Source organism: Schistocerca cancellata, chromosome 2, assembly GCF_023864275.1.
Source record: "Schistocerca cancellata isolate TAMUIC-IGC-003103 chromosome 2, iqSchCanc2.1, whole genome shotgun sequence".
NCBI classification, from domain to species: Eukaryota; Metazoa; Arthropoda; class Insecta; order Orthoptera; family Acrididae; genus Schistocerca; species Schistocerca cancellata.
Genome location: NC_064627.1, coordinates 396,800,096 through 396,817,360, shown reverse-complemented (window position 1 = coordinate 396,817,360; position 17,265 = coordinate 396,800,096). Strand labels below are relative to the sequence as shown.

At 45.3% G+C, this 17,265-nt stretch overlaps 1 protein-coding gene across 2 annotated transcripts in view; it reads right to left on the bottom strand.

Annotated features, from left to right (window-relative positions):
• The window catches only part of LOC126161821 (zinc finger protein 395), a 515,999-nt gene that overhangs the window by 248,975 nt on the left and 249,759 nt on the right, over nt 1-17,265 (bottom strand). The gene's annotated exons all lie outside the window — the stretch shown is intronic.

Sequence of the window (17,265 nt, the reverse complement as noted above, 5' to 3'; positions counted from 1 at the left end):
TTTTCTCTTCGACTTAGTCGTCGAAGATCAGAGAAGAGCGTCGTGTCCACTTATAAAGGGGGAGTTTTCTGGCGTTCGTGCTGGAGAAGTGATAGTATTGGTTAAAATTATATGGCTACCATTGGTGGGCCATAGTCATAGGCTAATATTCCCGCTCTGATGCAGAAGAAGGGATGTTGGTAGCTCATCTCCTGTGGATACCATTGGCGGCCCATTGTCATTGGCTACCTCGGCGGACAATAATATTTTGGGTAAACATTCCCCCTCTCTTTCTCTGTCCGTTTTGAATCTAGCCACTGATGACGACCAACCAATAGCGGTAGCAGGCATTTCAACCAATAACCCTTCTCCAGCATAAGTGTGGACTAGTGCCTTTCTAGTCAATGACGACAGGAGATAAGCTACCAACGCCCCTTCTTCTGCATCAGAGCGGGAATATTAGCCTATGACTATGGCCCACCAATGGTAGCCATATGAATTTTAACCAATACTATCACTTCTCCACTTCTCCAGCACGAACGCCAGAAAACTCCCCCTTTATAAGTGGACGCGACGCTCGTCTCTGACAGTGTTGCAGCAGTAGTGGACACCAAAAGATCCTGAGGAAGATCCCAGCAGACGGGTCGAAACGTCGAACATTTTAGAAGAAACATGACGCGACCTATTAACCCAGATTTTAACTTCATACGTGACCTTTACTTAGCTTGAATTTATCGCGAATCTCTCCCCCAGCGCAAAGTCCCAAGCGACTGAAAAAAAAAGAAAAAAAAAAAGAGAAGGTGACTCGTGTATATAAGAAAGGTAAAGAAGGGACGCGCAAAATTACAGATCAATGTCCCTAACATTCCTTTGCTGCAGAATTTCGAACATATTCTCAGTTTGAATATAATAATTTTACTTGAGAGTACAAATCTTCGTCGATAAATCAGCGCGGTTTTAGAAAGCATCGCTTGTCCTTTTCTCACACGATGTCCTACCAACTACAGGTGAAGCGCAATAGGCGGATTCTATATTCCTAGATCTCCAAACAGCATTTGGTATGGTGCCACACCGCAACTATTCACGAAGATACGAACATACGAAATAGGTTCCCACATACGTGAGTAGCTCGAAAAGTTCGTAAGTAACAGAAACCAGTACCTTGTTCTCCACAGTGATTGTTAATCAGAGACTAGGTTATCGTCAGGAATGCCACAGAGAAGTCTGATAGGACTATTGTTATTCTCTACATACATAAGTGATCTGGCTAAGGCTGTCAGTACTGAGTGAATGCAGGAGGATACAAGATTTCTAGTTGGTGTGACGAATCGCAGCTAGCCCTAAAAGTGGAAAAATGTAAGTTAATGCCGATGAATAGAAAGAAACAAACCGTAATGTTCGGTTAGAGTATTACTAGTGTCATGCTTGACATTGAGCACTTGCGTAGTTTAAATATCCGGGCGTAACGTTGCAAAGTAATAGGAAATGTTACGAGCGCGGGAGGATTGTGGTAGGGAAGGCGAATGGTCGACTTCGGTTTAATGGGAGAATTTTAGGAGAGAGTGTTTCATCTGCAAAGGATGATCACGCGAGGACGGTATTGCGACCTGTTCTTCAGTACTGCTTGAGTGTTTGAGATCCGCACCAGATCACGTTAAAGGAAGATGGTTCGAATGGCTCTAAGCACTAAGGGACTTAACATCTGAGGTCATCAGTCCCCTAGACTTAGAACTACTTAAACCCAACTAACCTAAGGACATCACACACCTCCATACCCGAGGGAGGATTCGAACCTGCGATCGCAGCAGCAGCGCGGTTCCGGACTGAAGCGCCTAGAACCGCTCGGCCACAGCGGGCGGCATTAAAGGAAGACATCGCAGCAACTCAGTGACGGGTTGGTGGATTTGTTACCGGTAGGTTCGAACTACATGCAAGTCTTACAGAGTTGCTTCGAGAACTCAAATGGGAATTACTGGAGGGAAGGCGACGTTCTTTTGGAGGAGCACAACTGAGAAAATTTAGGGAAGCGGCATTTGAGCCGACTACAGAACGATTCTACTGCTGCCAACGTACAATTCGCATAAGGACCACAAATATAAGATTAGAGAGATTGGGGCTAGTACAGAGACATACAGATACTAATTTTGCCCTAGGTCTATTTGCGAGTGGAAAGAGGAAAGAAAATTACTAGTAGCGGTACAGGGTACCCTCCGCCGCGCACCATACAATCGCTTGCGGGGTATGTATGTAGATGTAGAAGCGACGCAGACCGCGGAGCCGTATCAGTGGACCAAGGCAATATGACTAAACTGTTGGCATGGCAAATGACGAAGTGTATGAGAGGAACGGCATCTTCTGGTTCAGGGAACCAACTTGGTTAGCTTCTGTTCGGGCAGGTAGTGGAGCGCCCAGATGTCAGGGAGGCCGTGCAGTACGTCGGTTACCACGCCAGATGATGGTGTCGTGGTTCAAGACTGAATCGATCACACGCCAGTTTTGTCAACCATGCACTGAAACATCACGCAATCGGTGATCATTTACAACTCTATTATTATAATATTACAATATCTAGCAAAGTAGGGCCTATTTCCATGACGACACACCCGAACTGCCCTTATGCAGCGAAGGATTTTTGGCGCTACCAATGGTGTCTAATTCACCTGCGAAATAAGCTCGAGCACACCGCAGCGCTATATGGAGGCCATGAAAAATGTTTCTAGAATTTGATTCTTTGTTCACGACGGGATAGTTTGAGGTAGAGGTAATTGCCTCAAGACTTACTGTTCGGTCGAAGAGATTAAGAGAAATGTGGAAAACCTAAACCACAGTAGATAGACTAGGATTTTAACTGCGCACATTCCAGATACATTTCTAGAGTTTTAACTACTGCGAAAATTCACTTCGTGAATTCAGAGATCGTTGGGACAGAAATGGTATAAATTGACGAATAGAAATAATGTACGTCGCGCTTTATTGACTCCATGACTTCGTTGCGTTCATAACAGAAAAAAAGCCTTGCCAGAAAGTGTAGAAGCGGTTTTTTCCGTGGTGTTTACCGCCTATCAGCTCTCCTGCCAGCATGCCTGCCACCAAAAGCCACGCTGTGTTTTGACTACTACCATGCAGCCACATGCTTATTATTACCGAGAAACCAGTCCCTTCGTTCCAAACTGCAGCGCTGAGAGTTTTACAGTTTCCAGGTATCCGCTATTTGGAAAAAGAGAAATGAAATATGTAAGGGGTGCCCAGTGCGAGGAACCACATGAACAAAAACAAAGATGCGTCACCCACTGCACACATTTTGTTTCTTTTCTAATGACACGTTCTCCATTGACTGTACTTTATATAAATTTACATTTCACTGACGTAATTTTGATCTTGAAGTCAGTTTCAAGCTATCAGATCTTCAACATTAGCGTTCACCAACGTGATGTAAGAATATTAAAAGGGCTGAACTTAGACGGCTTTTGTCTACATTGAGTGCGCTATAACATTACTTTCGCTTTATTGTATACCAATACTTTTATTGGTTTCGCGCTTGAATGAAGCATTGAGTCGTGTTGACAGCTGCTAACGTCATGTGGAAATTAGAAAATATCGGAATTTCAACAGTGGAATTTAAAATAATAAAGCACCATTAGTGCGGAAAACGGCACTCAAACCTACTTAACGCGACTAAAAAACCATGAGAAACGCAACTATACTCTTTGTTCATTCTGTAACAACTGTAATAAAGTAGCTAGGTTTCAATTCCGTTAATACCTGCTCCCTCTGAAACAATCCGAGTCTGAATTTGAGATGTCAACGTGAATCACTGTCAGTACCCAGTAAAACGATGTAGGAGCGTAGTCAGTCTCGTGAGGGAAACTAAGGGTCTCCTTGAGGGGTAATCAGCGGTTCTGGTTCCGAAAGCCGGCACTGACGACAGTGAATGTTATCCTTAAAAGGCGTGACCAACTTTTACGTGCTATGCCGCTGCCGCTGCCGTTTTAACTAGTGCTCGCCAGTAGAGTTGGGAGGTGGGAAAATTAAGTGCGAGTCAGCGATGTAGTTTTAAATTTAAAAACAAATGAGTTAAATACTGCCCTGTTGTAACTAGTAGAACGAAAAACAATGGTCGCTATGTAAGTCGGCAAGACGAAAAGTAGGAAGAGTAGGAAGAGCGTTCTGGGTCTAAATTACTGTGGGGTACCAGGTTATTAGAGTCAGAAGTCATTAAAAACGGAATGCAAGATCAGACTGGGCTAGGATGAGAAGATAATCGAGATCTTAACTGATTAAGAAAATTCAGCGGTGACGTTCATTACAATGGTGGCATAGGGATTTGAGCCCCGAGGTGGAGAACACGAATGGACGGAAGATTAGGATTTAATATCCCGTGGTCGAGTCTCTTTAGAGAAGGAGAACAACTACAGATTGAAGAAAGAAAACGAAAGGAAATGGGCCGCTCCCTTGCAGTGGAACCACCCCGGGATTCATCTTAAGCGGCTTGGGAAAATCATTGAAAACCTAAATCTGCATGGGGTTTGGAACACCTGTACTCCGCAAGCCACCTCGCGGTGTGTGGCGGAACGTATTTCCTATTCCATTCGCCAATAGCGCGTGGGAAGAAGGATTGTCGGCAGGCTTTCATACGAGCTCTAATTTCCATGACTTTCTCTTTGTGGTTGTTTCGCAAGACGTACGTGACACGAAGCAATACTTTGCTCGACTCTTCTCTGAACGTACGGTCTCGAAGTTTCAAAAGTAAACCTTTCTCTGATGCACAACGCCTGTCTTGCAGCATCTGCCACTTAAGTTTGGTGAGCATCTACGAAAAGGTCTCTCCCCGACTAAAAGATCCCATGGCGAAAGGCTCTCCTATTAATCCAACCAGCCCAGACTGATTAGTGATACTCGCGAATAGGTCCTACAAGTGTTTTGTAAGCCACTTCTTTCGTGGACGAATTATATTTTCTTACGATTTTTCCGACGAATTTCAGCGTGGGATCTGCTTTCCTTCAATTTGTGTTTATGGTTAGCGCACTGTAGATCGCACCATGTGGTTACTCCTAGGTATTTTAAGGTATTTACTTCTCCAGCAATTTTTCTCCAATAACGTAATTCTACAGTAGTAGATGTTTTCCTTCTCCTATGTGTGCGCAATTTGTTACATTAATTTAAGTTCAGAGTCAACTAGCAATCCTCGCACCAATTATCCGTCCTCTGCAGGTATTCCTGCAATTCGCTGCCGTCTTTCGAAGTTGCTAGATCCTTCAGACAACTGAATTGTCTGCGAGTAGCCTCAGAGTTTCCGAAGTTATCCAGTAAATCACTGTAAGTAGTAAAGTCCCAGTCAAATTTCCCCGTGTTAGTCGTGAAATTACCTTTATATTTGTCGATTTTGTTAAGAACGACGTGTCGAGTTCTGTCTGCAAGGACAGCCTGAATCCAATCACGGGTCTGGTCTGCACGGCTGTATACGGCCGCGGGACTGCCTGGCAACACACGGTACACGGGACAATTGTCGTCAAGCGGCAGGCGGTAGGCACGCTATGTGGCGCGTCCGTGGGAATGGCTGGTGGCCGGGTGCCACGCGCCGGCATTGGCCCACTTGCTGGCGAAAGCCGTGCCTCAGCTGGCCGTCTTCCGGCGGAAGGTCGACGAGCCGGCCGCTAGCCGCTAGCGTGTCGCAAGTCCTTGCGTCACCTGTTGCTGACTCCGTTACAGTACCTGGGGTCACACTCATCTTTCCATTACCCTCAACTGACTCACTAGGGACGCAAGTTGTTCACGGCTGTCATCTGTCCATTGACAGGAAAACTGTATACCACATGACAGACCAACACTTGCATCAACTATTCTCCGACCAGTTACGATTTTACAGGAGGTACACGACGTATAACAGCAAAGAGACAGGGTGGCAGGATGTCTGCAGAATCTTAAAATCTCTGTTTCACTACTTGCACGGCGTTGTACTTACCGTGTTTCTCTTCCCGGGTATATTTATCTTCCAAAATCCGGTCACGCCAACATTTCGCGGCCACTGACACGAGATATGCTACCTTTGATTTGTTTCTATAGCAGTCGACAGAAATTTCCGTAATGTTCGTTGCGCTGGAAAATTTGGAAATTTGTGGTAAGGGCCGGCCGCTATGGCCGAGCGGTTCTAGGCGCTTCAGTCTGGAACCGCACTGCTGCTACGGTCGCAGGTTCGAATCCTGCCTCTGGCATGGATGTGTGTGATGTCCTTAGGTTAGTTAGCTGTAAGTAGTTCTAAATCTATGGGGAAATTTGAACTTTTTTTTTTTTTTTTTTTTTTTTTTGAGGTAAGGATTATGAGACCAAACTGCTGAGGTCATCGGTCCCTAGGCTTAGACACTAATTAATCTAACTTAACCCAACTTACGCTAAGGACGACACACACAACCATGCCCGAGGGAGGACTCGAACCTCCGACAGGTGGAGCCGCGCGAACCGTGACAAGACACCCTAGACCAGGGCTTAACAACTGGCCGGTTTTGAGCGCGAGTACTCGCGTCTGCTCAGGCACGTGCTCGCGAGCAGGTGCAAGGTCGCGGAGTAGGGAGGGAGGGGAGACAGGGGAAATGCGCGCGCACGTATGAATAGGACCGCAGCGTGCCTATTGAATTCGCGCCGACTGTGTAACGTTAAAAGTACTACGATCAACTTTAACAGTCACTTCGCTGGTTAAGAATCATGTCAAGTCGCCATTGTGTAACCCCAACCATGCTTTCGCAGTTCAACCCCCATTGGGAGGAATTTTATCTGTTTACAGAAAAAGATGGTGTTGCAAAATGTTTTGTATGTCACAAAACGCTGAACTCTTTTAGGAAATTTAATTTGCAGCGACATCATATGTCGTACCACGCGAAAGACTACGGAAGTGGAAAATGTGATGGTTATTAAACTTAAAATAAAGCTATCCGAAGAAGATCTGGATGACGAAGAAAAATCAACTGAGGCAGCTCTCACAGTGAGCTACAAAATTGCTTTGTTTTTAGCAAAATCCCTGCGCCCCTTCACTCATGTCGATTTAATAAAAGATGTTTGGTAGTTGCAGCGGAAGATTTGTGTCCATCTCAAGTTGAACAATTTCGGATTGTGCCATTATCTTACATGACCATTATGCGTCGCATACAGGACATGGCAGACGACGTCCAGAGCCAGCTTGCAAATATCTATAAAGATTTTATGGCGTATTCTCTAGCTCTGGACGAAAGTGTTGTTATCACTGGAACAGCGCAGCTTTCCATATTTATTAGAGGTGTTAATAGAGATCTTCAGGTGAGGAAGGAGCTCCTCGATGTAGTAGCCATGAAGAACACTACAACCGGAGGTGATATTCTAAGTAGTGTTGAAGAAAGTGTTGAAAATATAGGATTGTCGTGGAATTCTTTAGTTTCAGTGTCTACAGACGGTGCACCAGCGATGACAGGGAAAAAATTAGGTTTCGTTGCGCTGTTGAAGGAGAAAATGCAAAAACTGACCGTGCCGAATGAAATAAGGGGCGTTCACTGTGTGATCCACCAGGAAAACTTAAGTGCAAAGAGTATCACTCTAAAAAACGTGATGAGTGTTGTTCGTACAACCAATTATATAAGGAAGTATGGGCTACACCACAGGCAATTTAAAAGCTTTCTTGAGCATGAAAGCCAGTATGGTAGCCTGCCTTATTACAGCGAGGTCCGCTGGCTTAGTCGTGGCGAATTATTAAATAGATTTTTTTGCCTGTTAGATGGGATAAATATGATCATGGAAATAAATAACATGTGTGTTCCTGAATTGAAAGAGCCTTCATGGAAATGTGATCTCGCGTTCTTAGCAGATTTAACTAGCCATCTGAATGCTTTGAACATTTCACTACTAGGTAAAGATCTGCTCATTACTCATTTCATAGATCGAATACGAGCTTTTAAAATGAAATTGACACTTTGGGTGAGTCAGCTGGGAACAGGAAATCTAGCTCATTTTCCTAAATTATCATCCATGCAAGATGTTCACAAGACTGAACGTTATTCACATAATTTAGTTGCCCTTAAGGAAGAATTTGATCAACGCTTTCAAGATCTGACAGCACTAGACAGTGATTCTTATCTGTTCTCCTCTCCATATTCAGCGAATATTGAAGAGATTCGTCCTGAGCCGCAACTGGAAATTATTGACCTGCAGTGTGACAGAGAATACAGAGACAAATTTCAGAACAAGAAAAACATTTTGGAATTTTACAGACACTTCCTTCAGGATAGATTTCCTCATTTGCACAAACTGGCGGCTACAATAATATCAATGTTCGGTTCCATGTATGTTTGTGAATAACTGTTCTCTGCAATGAAATGCCGGCCGGTTTGGCCGAGCGGTTTTAGGCGCTACAGTCTGGAACCGCGCGACCGCTACGGTCGCAGGTTCGAATCCTGCCTCGGGCATGGATGTGTGTGATGTCCTTAGATTAGTTAGGTTTAAGTAGTTCTAAGTTCTAGGGGACTGATGACCTCAGCAGTTAAGTCCCATAGTGCTCAGGGCCATTTGAATGATTTTTTTTTGCAATGAAATGTAACAAGACGCGCCTGAGAAACGCATTGTCTGATCGAAATTTAAACTGCACGCTGCGCCTACGATGCACAAGAACAATTACTCCGAACATAGACGCAATTGTAAAGGGCAAAAAGTACAAGATAACAGAGACTCCCACACTTCAGTGACACCTTTTATTGTGTAACAGTTCACAAATTAATAGGAATGTAGAGGCATACACTAAGCTAATAAAATTATGTGGCACGTGTACATTCTCCTTTATTTGTTTCATTTGTCACAGTAATAATTCGTGAGTGATATCCCTGCAGGTGACCGCGCATTTACATTGACTGGCGGCAGCTGTTGTGTGCCCCACGTGACTCTCCCCACTCTCCGCTCTGGTCCGGTAGTAGGGGTAGCTTGTTCGCGCTGCTCCGTGATCGCGCCTTGCTTCTCACAGCTTGCTCCGCGAGCACGTATGTTGTGAAGCCCTGCCCTAGACCACGTTTTCTCGTTGCGGTTGCACTTGACATCGTAGAAAACCCGTCTACGTCTTTATATACTGTATTGATAACGAATTATACCTTAGAGATTACTGCCACTCTCCATTTTAAACAAGGAATATTTGTGAGTTTATCGCAGCTTTTCCGGTAAGCTACTCTAGTTGTTGATAGCCGACGTACTGCACAGCCCCCCTGACATATGGGCGTTCCACTACCTGCCCGAACGGAAGCTAATCTAGCTGGTTCCCTGTATCAGAAGATGCCGTTTCTCTCATACACTTCGTCATTTGTCATGCCAATAGTTTAGTCATATTGCCTAGGTCCAGTGCCGTCTACGTCGCTCCTACATGTAGATACAGACCCCTCCAGTACTTCCCATTTGAGTTCTCGAAGCAACTCTGTGAGACTTGCATGTGGTTCGAACCTACCGCTAACAAATCTAGCAACTCGTTCTATTACAGTTTTCTTGTGAGCTCATTCTCTTACATTGGCGCTTATTTACGCCCAAAGAATAGTTCGTACGACGCATTCGCTTGTCTGTACACACTGTTATCTTAACTCTTCCTGTTTTACATATACGTGAACGTTGTAATTAAATAACACAACATTACAACGACAGCGATCAGGTTGCTGTGTATCTAGTCTTATAGAACGAGGAAGGGACCAACGTTGTTAAAGTTCTCTTTTCTTGTTGACCTTTAATTTTAACTTAGAAGCGGATGACTAGATATTTTCTCGCTGTTATTGAAGAAAGTCCCTAGAGAGACTAAATGAACGTAGGAGGAGCTGATCGACTAATCCTACTCCTCGGTGGGAACCACAAACTCGATAAATCGGAATAAAAATGTCATTCCACCAGGTAGTAATTTAGTGCTTTATTGAACACGACTAGTTACGAGAGTTTCTCGCTCTAAAGAGCATAAAAAACACCTTAAATAAATGAAAGTCAATATATAATAATCTATATCATTACACTGGATGTTGTGTTTTCCCAAAAACAGTGACTCCCTACAACGGACGTGAATGCTAGTATACCATCCTCGTCAAAGAAACTGTCCAGTCACATTAATGTGACCACGTGTCGAAACCCTGCATCACCACATTTGCACTGCGGATCGCTGCGAAACGTGCAAGTAGAGAGCCAAGGATGTTCTGAAAGGCACTGACAAGGATGCGGAGCCACGCCGACTGCAGTGCCTGGCCAGATGCACTAGGTTTCTTGACTGAGCGAACAGCCTTACGGAGGTGGTCCCACAGATTCTCGATTGGTGTTCAATCCGGGGACTTCTATGATCAGCGAATTACGACGAACTCATCCGTACACAGCGAACTTTGAGACGCGTTCTACTGTTCAGCTGGTAGATGCCACCATGCTGAGTAAAAATAGACTGCATGTCCCCTAGGATAGATGCATACATTGCATACATACGTTGATCCGTTGTGCTTTCCGGAATGACGAGATCATCCAGGGGTACCCGCCGGCCTGGACGCTTCCAAAAATTGTGTTTACTTTCAGACGTTTCATGCCGCACACGTCAACGGCCGTCCGACGGAGCACAAAACGTGACTCATCTGAAAAGGTCACCTGTCGCAGCTCAATGGACGTTCAGTTGCGGTTTTGGCGTTCAAATCCCAGCCTTCGTCACTGATGAACAGCAGTTAGCATGGGTGCACGAACCAGGGGCCTGCGGCAAAGGCGAACTCATCCGTACACAGCGAACATTGAGACGCGTTCTACTGTTCAGCGGTCGTCGATCAGACAGTGATGATAGCGCCTTCGTTCATCTGGGCGGTTAGTTGCTGAACAGTTGCACGTCTATTCTCCCGCACACGTCTCCGCAGCCGTCATTCGCCCCTGTCATCCATGGGCCGCAGTGTACAGCATTTGCCTCGGGGCCGGTTTTGGATTGCGCGATTTTACCTTGCAAGGCACAGAGGCTCGCGAACATTAACAAACTTAGCCGTTCCGGAAATGCCTCCATTCTTGGCCCGAATGCCAATAATCATCCCCTTTTGGATGTCAGGTAAAACGCTCCGTTTCCGCATTACGGTAACGCCTGGACTATTTTCCGCGTCCCCCCGACACGCTTTATGTACGCTCCATTGCTAGTGCTGCCATCTGTGACTGGTAATTGTACGTTGACGTCGAACATAGGCGGTGGTCGCATTAACGTGACTGCGATGCGTAGAAATCGCGTACCACGTGTTACAGTGTACGGCACCATCGCCAATGTGCAGGATGTAAAATATACGATTTTAGATCGCGCACACTCTCGAGGATAATATAATTATCGACTTCTGCTGTCAAAAATCATTGTTTTTGAGAAAACACAACACCTATAGATGCAGTGCAGTTGTATATAGGTGCAGTGCAGTTGCATAAACTTTTCTACTTTGGTCTTCATTTCATTATGGTGTGTTGCTATGCACATTACAATGTGCAATGTTCGTAGGTAGTAGTACTTCATTAAGCACTAATTTAAAATATAGCTTCTTGGAACGATGATTTTCCTCACAGAAGCAGCTGAATTTCAATAAACGTTTCTCCGGAATACCTGTGCAGTATTTAATCTCTGAGTTCTCTCGTTTGGCCATAAAATGGATAGAAGGAAGGGAGTGACTTAGATGTAAGACATCTGAAGTGAGCAGTACCTAGTAGTGTCGCCTCATTCACGCTACTCGTTTACTTCATCACTTGTAAGTACGCTGTTTGCTATGTAAGTAGGCTGTTTAGGTTTTTATTTTGGTAACGCCACGTAGCGCTCTGTATGAAAATCACTGACTGTGCTGTGAGCAGTCTGTGGCTGGATTGCATTGTTGGAATATTTGCTATTGTAGTGTTGGGCAGTTGGATGTGAACAGCGCGTAGCGTCGCGCAGTTGGAGGTGAGCCGCCAGCAGTGGTGGATGTGGGAAGAGAGATGGCAGAGTTTTGAGAGCGGATGATCTGGACGTGTGTCCATCAAAAAGAGTAAATTTGTGAGACTGGATGTCATGAACTGATATATATATTACGACTTTTGAACACTATTAAGGTAAATACATTGTTTGTTATCTATCAAAATCTTTCATTTGCGAAGTATGCCTAGCATAAGTTAGTGCCTTCAGTAGTTACAATCCTTTATTTAGCTGGTAGTATTGGCGCTCGCAGTATTGCAGTAGTTCGAGTAACGAAGATTTTTGTGAGGTAAGTGATTAATGAAAGATATAGGTTATTGTTAGTCAGGGCCATCCTTTTGTAGGGATTATTGAAAGTCACATTGCGTTGCGCTAAAATATTGTGTGTCAGTTTAGTGATGATCAGAATAAGTAAAGAGACAAATGTCTGAGTACGTTCAGTTTTGCTCAGCTGTTTGAAAATCAAATAACGTAAGAGGTTTATCAGCACAGTCATTTATAAATTTTCTAAGGGGACGTTTCACACTCAGACGCACAAAAAGAAGTCCAAGACTAGCTGTAGGTCCAAATGAAACTGCTCAAAGGCTGCCTGTCTGTTGCGACAGGCACACTTCGCGGCCGAGTTGCGTGCGGGACGGACACGGCGGCAGGGGCGCGCTCTCTCACACCGCCAGCAAATAGGCCCGACCCCAGGATTTACAACCACTGTTGCTGCTGCCCGTCTCTGAACCGGTTACTGCGCCTCCGGCTCCGACCATCCCACAAGTGTGCTGAGCGAATCTGGAATGATGATGGAGTCTCGTGACACTTGTTAGACAGCTTTGTCAGCACTTACAGATTTATTTCGTTTGCCAGTCATGTTTTCGAGAATAGTTTGAAGCTCCTGGTAACATTGGTGCACCAGATTTTCTCCTACATTCCACGCCGGAGGCCGCAGGGGCGTACGAAGCTGGGAAAATGAAAACACACACATCATCAAACTTCTGCCTGAGAAAATGTAATGTAAATATTTATTTTAAAAGATGGTAAGCGAATTTTTCTCCATTATGATTTGTGAAATAATTACAAAATATTTATTTTAATTTGTTACGTCGACAGAGCAACGCGGCCGCATATACTTCGTTCGGAGCGGACCATCAGCTTGCCAGTCAGACGGCAAGCGCCCACGAGAAGATTTCGCCCTTTTGTTCACGTTTCCTGCGACTATTAATACGACTATGTAATTGTAAAACAAAAAATACCATGAAGAATTACATGAGCAGGCAACATTTTTCCAGACATCAACAGTCCAGTGTCGGTGTTGGCGAACTCAGGCGAGGCGTAAAGCTTTGGGTCGTGCAGTCATCAAGGGTACACGAGTGGGCCTTCGGCTCTGAAAGCCCATGTTGATGATGCTTCGTTGAATGGTTCGCTCGCTGAGTCTTGTTGATGGCCCAGCATTGAAATTTCAACATTTTGTGGAAGGACTGCACTTCCGTGTCGTTGAACGAGTCTCTTCAATCGTCGTTGGTCCCGTTCTTGCAAAATCTTTTCCCGGACGCAGCGATATCGAAGATTTGATGTTTTTCCGGATTCTTGATATTCACGGTACACGCGTGAAATGGTTGTAAGGAAAATACCCACTTCATCGCTACCTCGAAGATACTGTGTTCCGTCGCTCGTGCGCCGACTAAGACACCGCTTTCAGATTCACTTAAATCTTGATAATCAGCCATTTTAGCAGCAGTAACCAATCTAACAACTGCGCCAGACCCTTGTCTTATACAGAAGTTGCCGACCGCAGCGTCGTATTCTGCCTGTTTACGGTTCAAATGGCTCTGAGCACTATGGGACTTAGCATCTGAGGTCATCAGTCCCCTAGACTTAGAACTACTTAAACCTAACTAACCTAAGGACACCACACACATCCATGCCCGAGGCAGTATTCGAACCTGTGACCGTAGCGGTCGCGCGGTTCCAGACTGAAGCGCCTAGAACCGCTCGCCACATAGGCCGGCTGTAGGTACATTCAGCGGCATATGTGGATACTGTCTGCGAAATATGTTGCTAATAGAGTTAACACTAAAAAAGTAATGAACTTAAAAGTCATGTGCAATGTTGCAGTTTTTGACTCATCTCATTGTTTATGATGTCATATCTCCGGAAGTATGATAGGCAGGTGGTTATTACCCCTACAGTGATTGTTGCCTAACAGCAACGGATACGTACACCAAGTTTGGTTGAAATCGGCACAGTAATTTAGGAGGAACAGAAACACGCAACGCTGGTCTCCTACGTGACGGAACTGTTGAGAAAAGCAGGAGTGAGCAGAGAAAGTCAGCTCCGAGCCGGTACACGCGAACTGAGCACAGATGGGGCAGGAAGCAGAGTAGTAGCGCTATAATAGGAAACTACTGTACACGTCTCCAGAGGCTAACGGATGGGGCAGCTCCAGATGATGCACCGAATGCACTAATGTTCTGCCTGTGACAGCCGCTACAATAGTCGGCCGAGAAAGAACACAAATACGCGGAATCGGCGCGGAGGTAAACAGAGTGGAAAGGCCGGTGCTGTTAGGCAGAGCACAATGCGCCGACATCGGGAGAGCAGTGCGTGAGGAACAGACAGCGGCCGGCGGCACGTGCTGGGGTCCCAGCGCAGCGCACCAGTTGCCCGCCCAGCTGAGACGGAGCGAGCGTAATCGAAACGGGAAGCCTCCGCGACCGTTAGCCTCGTTATGAAGCGCGCGTCTTGCATAGGCAACACCTCCCGCTATGGGAGGCTGATTTCTTGCCGCCTCGTATTATTCTCGCCCCTATTGAATCGGTTCTGGATCAGCGAGGAGATGCTGCTGTTAAACGCGCCACAGAAAAGTTCGGACCGTGGGTTCACTAGGATTCCAATCAAATTCATTAAATACAGAGATGACTGTCTAAATAATTCCACGTCACCACACATCAGTAGGTATGTGAACCCAGTCGCGGAATAGTTATGATAGATCCAAGAAATAGAGAAGATCCAAAGAAGAGCAGCACTTCTCGATACTGATTATTCATTTAGTAAGCACGAAAGCGTCACAGGGATGCTCAGCCAACTCCAGAGGCAGACGATGAAAGAGGCGTTTTGCATCACACTATGGTCTACTGTTAAAGTTCCTAGAGCGTACATTCCTAGAAGAGTCAACCAACATATTGCTTCCTCCTATGTATATTTCGCGAAAAGACCGTAAAGATAAAATCAGAGGGATTCGACCCCACACGGAGGTTTACCAGAAATCGTTCTTCCCGCGAACCGCACGCGACTAGAACAGTAAAGGGGGAATTGACACTGATACTCAAAGCAAAATATCGAAACATATGTGGAACGATAAACAGAAACAAGACACAAAAAATTACTAAGTAATGACCGTCCCCACCCTACTCTAAGGAACTGAGTAGTGGGTGGCTTACAGACGACAAAGTAAGATCCACGCAGCTGACTTGAGATTTAGTACGGCTAGCAAAAGCTGTACTATTGTAGACAGATTAAGAAAGAGCCGCGTTAGGAAGGAATTAAACATATTAACGTGAGAAACAAAATTGAAGACAACAGAAGAAACTGGAGTGAACGTGTCACAAAAATGGACAGCAGCAGACTGCTTTCACAAATTCTAATCCGGTAGTCCGCAGACGTCTGGGAACAAAAAGAAGGGATAGACGCAGTAACAGGAAAAGGCTTAGTACGAGAAGTGAAGAAGAAGAAGAAGAAGAAGAAGAACAGTGCTGGGATAACGTATACCGCAACAGGATGATGACACAAACACGAAGCGAAAATTTCTTCAAATTTAGTGACCTCAAAAACTGCGTCTATTCAATCAATACCCTTCTGAATCCTACAGTTAGTTCGTTACTTGTTCGAAGTGACTTTCTAGGAACTTCCCCCGTCAGAGAAAACAGGGTCTTGTTCAACAATAGTTCTAATGAATTCACACGGTCACAGACGGCACTGTCCATGAATGATTGATTGATTGAAACCTTTTTCTTCCCTCCCTGATAACAGTTTCCTCGAATTTTTGTTTCTAAAGCTGCTGGAAGGTGTCGCTCTGGACAGTAAACGAATGGACGCCATCACACTTGAGGAATAACGGGAGTGATCACAGGGTAGCCGCGTTGGGAAACACACGGAATGGTAAAAGTATTCCGTGGCCTCACGAACTGTAGCATCTGTTCTACTTCGTCTGGTCTATTGAGTGCACAGTGAATCGGCTTTCCCACCCAGCCCGAGTATCGATATGCAGAAAAGAGCAGAGATAATAAGGCTTCATACCACGGCGGCAGCTTGCCTCCAGTATGGCACATAGCGCTTCCACTGCCGCGACAGAGTCAGTAAATACCGCGAGTCCCTCCATTGATAGTAGAGCGACTGCCTTGCCCGTGTTTACGTTTGTCGATTCGGATCGCTGCCTGGACTGTTTGCGCACGGCTTACGACTTTGGCTACGCTCTGGACTTTGAACGACTAGCCTGGAGCACTTCTTGTACTCCGCCTCATCGACCGCAGGGACTGCCTGTTTGATCCACCAGTCTGCGCATCACTGCTAGTGCGAGTTATCATAAAAAGTGTTCCACCTGCGCCGAGTATGACAGAAAAGTCTTCTTTCTATGTGGGCATTTGAATATTTCCGCTATAATGCGACACGAGAAACATTCTCTCTCTCCCCCCCCCCCCCCCCCCAAATCCTAATTCTGTGATGGTGGTGAAATTAAAGCAATTTTGGTGTGTACATACGGATATTAATGATAATTCTTCCCAAGGAAAATAACAACACGGAGGTTCTGGCATGCGCTTTCAGCTATTGGGATGCTGTTATTAAGGAAGCAGTTGGCATTAAATTAGCAAGTAAACTTGTGAACAGAGGTAGAATTTTTTCTTAAATTCTGCGTGGAATTGCGCTGCCTCTCTTGTCAAGAAGGCAAGGACATAGTTAATACTACCTTACCTGTTGTCCAGTAATTTTCACTGTCGATAAGTTCTGGCGTTAGTCGCCTTTTGATTCGTTTGGTGGTACTAGCGTTTACTGTGTGTGTTACTTTTCCCGGAACTGCTCTGCAAACTGAGTTTTTAAATTTCCTTGTCTGACGTTCCGGACGATTTGGGAAGAAGACATTATATATATATATATAAGAAACTGAAGCAGAATCGTCGGAAGATAGTGAAATACGTCCAAGAAGAATTCGGCGAACGCTTCGGTTGCCAACTGATTTGGCTGAATCAGACGAGCCGGCCGCTGTGACCGAGCGGTTCTCGGCGCTTCAGTCTGGAACCGCGCGATCGCTACGGTCGCAGGTTCGAATCCTGCCTCGGCCAGGGATGTGTGTGATGTCCTTAGGTTGGTTAGGTTCAAGTAGTTCTAAG